The sequence below is a fragment of the Gambusia affinis genome, linkage group LG16 (genome assembly GCF_019740435.1).
Source record: "Gambusia affinis linkage group LG16, SWU_Gaff_1.0, whole genome shotgun sequence".
Lineage (NCBI taxonomy): Eukaryota > Metazoa > Chordata > Actinopteri > Cyprinodontiformes > Poeciliidae > Gambusia > Gambusia affinis.
Window position 1 is genome coordinate 19,677,344 of NC_057883.1, and position 10,089 is coordinate 19,687,432.

Below are 10,089 nucleotides of genomic sequence, written 5' to 3' on the forward strand. Positions count from 1 at the left end.
GTATTGTTAATTTTGTATTCCCACATTTAGTTAGGGAAATATATATATTTTTTAAAATAATTTCTTCCTGCTTATGTTTCTTGCCTCGGTTTGCTAAAGATTTTGGTATTGTGGTGTAAGAATAACATAATCATGGTGAAAAGGAAAGTATAGCCTCTGTATGTTTAGTATTGGCACGAAGTACACCTCATATTCAGTAGTGAAACCATATACAGTAAACGGTGTGGAGCAATTTATTAATAATATCTAAAGTTTTTTCTAATTTTCAATTTCTATCCTTATTATGTTTTTTTTTCTCTTTTTGAAACCTAACCCAAATTAAAAGTACTTTAAAAGACCCACATGACCTCTGTTGAGTCATTAGGAATTAGGTCACTGATGGACGTTTGACAAACTCGGGTTCATAATCCTGCTCACGATATGAAGCAGAGACTGATCAATAATTAAACCTCAGTTCGTGCAGAATGAATCTCCACATGAACATGGCCACATCTGTTGACCAACAGGACAATCAGTGGATCAATATTCTGATTATCTGCACGGACAGTAGCAGGCAGGCGGTGTGTGAATTTCAAACCGTTTACCACAGTTGCTTAGCTCTGAGCAGTGGGAATGATTAAACGTCTGTTCAGTAAACTTTGAGTCATAGAAAAAAGAAAGATGCACTCCTCCTCTCTTCCATCTTTTCTCCCCTCTGCCTCCTCCCTCCTCTGTCTCATTTCCAAACCATTACACTGTTCTGCTCAGCTGAAGCGCAACCATATATTCTTAGAGGGCTGGTTAAACTTAATCATTACACTAACAAGCTCCTCGGCCTCCAAACGATCAGCCCCCGAATTAGAAGGATTTGTTCTGGAAGGTGAGTTGGTTACTGAGAAGAGAGGAGAAAATCAACTGGCTGTTTTATTTCCATTTGCCTCCAAATGAACAGAAAGACAGTCTGCAGAGTCTTTAATTTTAAAGGTAGACACAACTTGGGTTGAGATAGCTAATAAAAGCAATAATAAAACCCCTGAAACTGCAAAATCATGGTATTGTAAAGTCATACCTGATATTTTTACTCTGTGTTAGGCCAAATCATATACATCTAAAGAAATTGTGCTGCAGAATCAATTCAGTGGATATTCACTATAACTAAAACGATGCAGATGGAGTTAACCCTCATTTAGTCCAGTCTTGTTTCTCCTCACTGCCCAAGCAGGTTTCTGGAACTCTGCACAATGCTTAGATAAATAATTTCCTGGGAAGATCTTTGTGAGTTCTTCCAGGGTGTATTGACACACTTGGCTGCCCAATAAAGTGCAATAGACTATGGAGAATTTTTGAGCATGCAAATAACATCTGTAGCAATGTTCAGGCAGTTGTGTATCTATGGGGTGGGACACAATTGCACCCGTAGGATTCCTACTCTATAGCATCGTTATTGTAAAGTTTTCCTATTCTCTCACTAACACAATCAAGATCGTGCCATAAATCTGCATCAACTAAGTCACACTACATGCATCCTCTGATTATGTTGACAAGCTGACTGACATTCATGGTGTTTCTTCCCTGAACATAAACCTGAGGAGAGGAAGAAACATCTTCTTCCTCTCCTCATATGAAGAAGTGCTTATTCATACCACATTTTGACATTTAGTCATGTTATAATCACAAACTTCAGGCCATATTTGGCAGAACAATCAGCCTCTGATTTAGAAGGATTTGTTCTAATTCCTTCCTACCAATAATAATAAAAAATTCTGTTTCAATAACTAAATCAAGAACACACACGCATGAGGTACTGATGGACAGTAAGCTCACAGAGAACATGAAGCCTTCAGAGTTGAAAATGTGCCAGAGGTTCCATTCGTCTCTGAAGTGGGGCCTCTCAGGAAGTATTCTCGCCACCATGCAGCTAATTGTCTTTATTGTCTGTGGCATTGCAGCCAATACATTATGCTAATGTCAGCAGCTACGCCTGCTATGTACTATTTATTCGTTCCCTGATAGCACTTCATGCACATACGTGTTTCTTTCTCACCATCTGGCTCAGCATGTATGACCCGCTCAGAAATGCATGTATGTGCTAATTAATTAACATAGCTCAGGAAGCAATTACACAGAAATTGAGTCACTCCCGCTTCCTTACAGGTCCCTCCATGGCACTGGAACACACTTCATTAGCTCTGATGTGTGAAAGAGTGAGTGGCGGTCCGAACTGATGTGACATCTGTCCTTAATGTTGTTCTGACCAATGCCGGACAGGCTCAGAATGGTGTTTAGACACCAACTGGTAACAAACAGGAGAACAAGGATCAAATATAGGCAATTGTCTATATATGATACTGATATACTAGACACATCAACCATGGCAGGATCATGTTTTCTGTTAAAGACTTTGATGTTTTGTGTTATTTTTTCTTTCTTTTGTATCATTTCATAAAACACAAAGTGACTTAATTGTCAAAGTTTTTACTATGTAGTAGTAAAGCTTTTCTTAGATCTTTGGTAATCAAAGGAAATGTTCTTTGATTTGTAGTAGAAATGTATTAATGTTTTAATCTCAGGTTAAAAATTACTTCGGTAGCTCAAAAGCAAAACATTAGCTTTATTTTTGTAATTCTAGAAATATTTTTGCTCCTTTGTAATAAAACTAAGTCAATTTATTTCATTTTGTTAGTTTAAAATGGAGCCACATAAAAATTAAAGATGAAAATTAAAACCAATAACACTTGACCAAACTAACGTACATAAATAGTTTTTTTTTTTTTTTTTAAATCACAATTACAAATTCTTGAATAATTGTAAAAAATATTCAAGGATTTGATTAGATGCTGATGTTCTCATCCAGACTATTTTTTAAATTATATAGGAAAATATTTACGCTGGCAAATATTTTTATTATTTATTTTATTTTTTTATTTTCTTGTGAAAATAAAAAAAATGTCAGACACCACAAAAAGTACTGCTGCCACTGACAGAGCTACAACTATAAGAGTGGAATAGTGTGTTGGGAAACCAAACTGCATCGTTGTTAAACCTGGAATTCTGCTGTAATAGATTTTATGAGAAGAACACTGTTTGGTTACCTGTATTGCTTTTCTCTCTTCAACACCCTACAGCCTCTCAGATTCTGGTTGGCTATTCCACTGATTCCTGCAGTGTTCTGCAACACACTGCTCTGCCCTGTCCCATTATAATGTTTCCACACACATTCATTTATGGTGAATGTATGAACTGATCCAAATGAGGGTATTTATGTTTCATGTCAGGCTAGGCGTATGCATGCCAATGCCAACATGTGTAATTTATCATTAACCAGCAGCAGAGCGTACCGAAACCCCGTCTGCTGAGTGGGAACATGACTCGTACGAACACATGATAAAGAGGAAAGGTGTAAGTGGAGAAACCACCGCATCTCTGTGATTTCTGGTTTGCTTCTGCAGGTTATGAAGAGGCAGAGTGATATTTGTTGTCTATGAAAATGTGTGAGGATGTTTTGTTTTTCTTTCCTTCGCCGCTCGGTTTTAATGTGCGACCCATCTCGTGGCTGGCCCATGCATATTCATGGTGTGCTCAGACCGGGGCGGTGGTGGTGGTGACACTGGGGGTTGATGGAGTGGGGAGGGGAGGGTGAGGCGTGCTTGTCGGAGTGTGTCACGTTTCCAGACCAGCGAATTTTTTTGATTAAAGTCCCTTATCCGTTTTATCATGCATATCCTCGCTCTGATTAAAGTGATCGGAGTCTGACACTCACAATGTCAGAGCAGGGAACCCAGGAGCACCCCTCCCTCGCCGTCTCCGTTTCCTCCTCCTGCCGCCCCCCACCAGTGCATGCCTGGAATGTGAAAATCTTTGGTTGGAGATGGTGATGTCCCTCTGACAGCTACTGGAGACTCTGATCCCTATAAACAAAGGGTTAATAAATATGACAAAACACAAAATTCTTGTCAAGCTCCTAAATTTGATCTTAGTTCAATAACTATTATGCAACAATTTTGCATATTCCGGTAGGTGTATTACTGCAACATGTTGAGTATGGTGTGCTGATATGATATGATAACATAAAGCTGAGGCCTCTATCTGTGCCATCAGTCCTTTGAGGTGCCACAAAGGCATGGTGCTATCTGATAGTTTCACTCTAAGAAACTCTGATATGACTGCTGACCAGATACAGAATCTCACGCCAACATGTCAAACTGTGATGATCATGAGATCTCAGATGGTTTCAAAGAGGATAGGAGCTGTATGGCTGTGGTTCCAACTAATTTTTCTGACTTAATGCACATTTTAGTGTTATGTTCCAGGTCAAATTGACCCATTTTAAAGTTTATTTTTATTATTTTATTAAATGGTTGGAAGTATTTTTTTTTGCATGAACCTTTTTCTATTTGTCTTAATAGGTACACTCTACAAATAAATTGAAAATTTATTCATGTCACACATTTGTACCAACCCCTGGGTCTACTTTTTACATAGATACTGACCTGGCAGTCAAGTTAAAGTCCAAAAAAAGATTTAAAAAATGCCCAATTCTATATGTTTTCTTGCAGCTAGGAACCATATTTCACCACACACACACAAACATGCCGATGCACACAAGCCCACTTTCTCACTATTCTCTTTACTTTGCTAGGAAACTACAAGAAAGCAGGTGTTCATACATCTTTTGACTGGAATCTTTTCTGTTCCCGGGGAACTCTCTGTTCCCTTCTGCTGAGGAAAACGTCTGCTGTTTTCCTCAGCAGAAGAGGAGGAAAACATAAATTCTCTCTGCATGATTCATTTATCTTGGTTTTAATCAGCGGGTCAATTTGACCCTGAACAGTATGTGTGTCTCAAGTTCAATTATAAAGATCACCCATTGAAAAAAAAAAAGGTGCAATATAAAAAAAATTACCAAAGATCAATTTCAAGGAAATTATATTTTTTTGTGTATCTTTTTTCAGTGGACAGAAAAATGTAAATTCCATTTTTTATGTCCAAATTAGTAAATGAGTAGGTTTTCATCATTGATCCTTAATTTCTGAGAAATAATAAAACGTCATTGCACAAATATTGATTGAAATGGTTAGTACTGGAGTTAATAATCAGATACAAAAATGTTTTGGAGGACTTTTTTGGTTTCTGACACTATTGCATGATTAAACACTCCCCGGGTCAAATTGACTCACAAACATTTTTTTTCTGTACCCTAGAAATTAACATAACAGAATGTTTAAACTATTACTAACTATCCTGGTTTGAAAGGTTGAATGTTCTCTGTGGGTTTGGATCAAGTGGAGGAATAAAAGTTATAATGATGGTGGAAGGTGAAAGTAGAGCTCCTGTTCCTCCACATCAAAGTAATTAGATGCAACTTATCCGATCAGAATACCTCCATTCAAGGTGATGTGGTGATGACATCTAAGTCTCATCTACTGCTTTGGTCATGCAGCAAAGAGAGCCAAATCAGTGACAAACTTCAACAAAAATCATTTTGACCATTTCTACTTTTTTGCTTGGAAATTTGGACACATGTTACCTGTAGTTCATAGAATAAAAGAACAATGTTCATTCTACTCAAACATATACCTGTAAAAAGTAAACTCACAGAAACTGATCAATTTAAGTGGTCTTTTTAATTTTTTTCCAGAGCTGTATATAAGATTCATTTTGCGTGTTTGCTCATGTAATTCCATTCCTCAATTGTCTCTAAACTTATAATTGCAGAATCGCAGTGCCCTCTTCCAGCAGCCATTTCACAACAGTGCACCCTGGATATGTCACCAGTTCATCACAGGGCAATACATGGGCACACACACACACACACACACAGGACAAAAGGGCATGTTTAGAGTATGGTGCTCTGATATGAAACCATTTACCCTAACAGTCATGTTTTTGGACTGTGTGAGGAAGCTGGAATGCCTGCAGAGAACCCACACATGCACAGGGAGAATAAGAACCCTGGCTGAAATACCATATTGCTTCAAGGCAGCAGTGATACCAACTACTCCACTGTGCACTCCTCTTATTTTATTATCTGATTAAATTATGGACTTGTGGTTAGTTAAAAGGATCCTAATTCAAAAACTAAGAGCTTCAGGATTATGCTGTCACAGGTGGAGAGCTTTTTCAACATTGGCAGATCTGTGGTAGCAGTAATGAAGCATCCAGTTCTGGTTCTTCTAAAAAAAAAATGTTTTGTTTCCAGTCATAAATGAATACAAACAGGCCCACATTTCTCTGCACTGATGGACTGAAGTACTGCAGTTACTTTTTTATAATGTGCCCCCATGAAGCAGGGATGAATGTGGGCATCTCGTGTACACAAACATACACACATATGAGCACACGCACATCCACGCCTACACACGGTTGATGAAACAGCTGGTCTAGACACAACCGAGACCATCCAATCGGAAATAGTAATTAATGACATTAGAATATTGCACAGTTTGGTGCCATTGAGGGACTGGATGACTTTAAAATGTGTAAATCCACAAACTTATCTGACCCAGCGATGGGTGGCTTTCCACCCCCTCAGCTAAATAGATTAATTATCTGCAGGGCCCCAGTGCTGTTGTTGGGAGCCACGTGGATATCAGATTGGCTCTGATACCGCTGGAAAGCATTCCTTCCGCTAATGATCACAGAGCTGCTGCTGCTCATGGATACATTCAACCAAAGATACACAGCAGCACAAGTAGCTCATGTACATGCAGAGAAAGTTGCTACAAAGAACTGAGCTGAAGTCCTGCATTATGTAATTCTTTATTTTTATTCGCGTGACTCACATTAAAGTGCTCTTTGATTTAGCTTGACTGTACATGAAAGTTTGTCAGTTCTGTGCACGGAGACATCAGGAGAGCAACTGCATCTTTAAAGTACCAGATTAATAAATGCACTTCCATTACCAGATTACCTACCAGATTAAAGTCAACAGACTTTCACTGTGTTGTGGTGCATTACATCCTGAGGATGGACAAATCATCTGAGATTTTGAGAACCAATATGAGAAAAAAGGAGGAGGGAAAAATAACAAGGCAAAGAAAAAAAATAAGGTCCAAAGTCCCAGAAAATGGAGAAAGCCAAGGATCTCAGGGGTAAGTATTAGTTGTCACCCTATGATCAAATAGCAGAGGCCGGGAAGAGACCAGAGAGAGCCTGCGCCTGGGCAAAAAGAAATATAAAGTCCAGATTTAATTCTGATACGGAGAAATAGAATTTCAAAGCTGGATGTCTTATCGTTGGCATGTCCCTTTGCCGGACTGATTTCCCTAGCAAAAGCCTGTCAGTGCTATTATGTTGAACATGGAACCAATTTACTGCGCAGGCTAAACAGGGTTAGCGGTGCTCCTGTACCCCCTAAATGTTTGAAGTTATCACACAGTGAGAAAAATAGCATTTTCAATGTTTGGGGAGGGGGCGAGGACCGCGGAGCGGCCGGCTCGGACGGGAGTGGACTGTAATTGAAAAGTATCAATCAAAAACAAGGCAAGGGCCAGGGCGGGGAAGCTATTATGTTAACCCAGTCCAGCAGAGCACTGGAGGAGCCAAAATGCATTTCTTTTGAATCAGTAATGCTCCCTTGCTCTCTGAGCTTCTAAGCCCTGTGACCGGGGCCCTCGTATCTCCGGACGGACAGAGGCAGAGAGGAGAGGGAGGGGATTATCAAGTGGAGCATGCGGCCATTACAGGCTTGTTTCGTGATGCTATCTGCCCTCTGAGATAAGCAACCCCCGTTTGGTCAGACGTTTCCAATTTCTATACATGAGAGATGAAGACCTTGTGCTTCTGCTTGCCTTCATCCTTTTTCATATTATATTTTTGCGTGGCCCTTACTTTGCCCTCTCTGTGTATTACAAGTATCCTTTCGTGCGCATGCAGCGACCTGCTGCCACCAGTAAACAGCTGAACTACACAAGAAGGCCCAATAAAGCATAGAAAAAAGATAATCGGAGGAGGAGAAGGAGGCATGCAGGTCAAAGATGAACAATAGATTCAAATCAGATAAAATGTGAATAAGGGATACACAAACCAAAGGCCTGGGTCTGGAATCGGCTTCTGTGGTTAAATCAGAACTTTTCATCAATTTCAAATTCTAACTAAGTGTCAGATACCTGGCAGCAGATATGTTTTGGTCAACCTCCCCCAAGCTTGTGAGAGACAAACATTTCAGTGTTCACACAGACAAGACCTCAGAAGTTCAATTTCCTCTGTGCCCAGAAAAAGGATACTGGTTCTCCACCGGTTTTCTTTGTGCCTGTTTAGTTGGCTTGTCCGAAAGAATAACTGGATGCATCCATTCATAAGAAAATGTAAATGACAGGAGGTATAGCCAGTGGTTCCCAGCTGAAAAACCCTTGGAGACATCCTTAAGTCTGGGTCAAGTTTAGATTTTGAAAATTATGCATTCCTAGCTTGTTCTGCGTCGCAGCTGTGGGTTATCCATATATTAAAATGAATTGTTTAAGGGAGTTTTATCCGTTACAATGAGACACAACTGGGATCCTGTCAGCCAATTTTTGCGGTGCTGTCAAAAGACTGGGGCATACATTTCAATATCTTCCAGCTGGTATTTACATGAGACAGAGCAAGAGCGATTGCTCCTGCTCTGTCTCTAGTGTTTTGTTAGGATCCAGAAGACCCTTACACTCTAATCATGTTAATACAAATCATGTTTGTATTAAAATAATTATTTAATGTTTTCTTAAAATAATACATTTTGGTTTTATAATGAAAGAGGCATCAAGTACTGTGTGATTGTTACAACTGTGGGAATAAAAATAATTTAAGTGCACAAATGTTATTAATCAGAGGTCACAGTCTAAAAAAATTTTGGGTTTTTTTTTTAGTTATTTTTGAGTAACTTTGGACAAGTGGATCCAAAAGGTATAAATTTGGCCAACTTTGTAATTTCAGCACTTTTTGTGTTGCTGACTTCAAAACAATGACTCATTTTCTCAAAATACATTACTATTGCAATTTTGTTTCATTTTATTTTTCTTTCCAAGTTCTTAAAATGCCTTCTCTTACATAAGGAATTGTAAAAACAGAATAAAATTTCTTCTTTTTCAACTTTCTCACGTTCTTTACATCAAAATATTTGTCAGAATAAATTTTGGTAAAAATGTTAAACTCCTAGATTCAGATTATACTATCTTTAATCTAATTTGCACACATTCTATAAAATACTCTATAAACAACTTGTCTACAGCAATATTTAAAATAGCCCTTTTTTCTTCAGAGGGAAATAAAAAGCTTTTGACAATGTTCTGATGGGAAAGCCTTGAATCCTACCATGGGGAGAGTAATTTGACATGTAGTTGGCATTCATTTTGGCTTCTTTGAGCAGGATAATCCTTCTTGCCACCCAGAAGAAATCCTTCAAATTTATGGCGTTGACTGGGCCTCCAAATTCTCCAGTTCTCAACCCAGCTGAAAATCTGTGGGAAGTACTCTTAATACTTCCACACAACTTCCAAGCATCATAGAAGCAGATCAGAGATGTTTCAGAGTAACCTACTCAATATTAATGTGGTCCCAATGTTATGGTTTATGTTGAAGTGAAGGAAGAAGATTCCCTAGCAGCTCTGTAGATGGTCTTCCTGCCAGATGGACTGATATGGATGGAGGAAGAAGAAGATGGAGGGAAGTGAAGCAGGTATGTAGATGGGCATGGATGGAGGAGGGTGTCAGACTGGCGGGCGGAGGGTTTTTAATTCAGATTTCATGTGGGCTCACTCAGCAGTCACTGGAGTCTAAAGTGACTCTGGGGAGCCTCACAGTTCTATATGCAAATAGACGAACGCACCTGGCCAGTGGAGCAGGCCTGCTGAGAGGTTACTTATGCAAATCTGATTGAGTGAGAGCATATTGCCGGAGCGCAAGCGGGCATGTGTATGTGTGTGGGTGTACGTACACACACACCCTTACACGCCAACACACAGATAGACATACCGGCAGTTATATTTCACAGGACGCCATGTTCCCGAGAACAGAGGAGGCAGACAGAGGATGAAAGGATGAGGAAGAAGAAAGCAGAGAGCGGATGTGAGAATTCAAGGAGGATGACAGGAGGACGGGCAGGTGTGGAGGGTGGAGAGAAAATGTCAGAGAGCA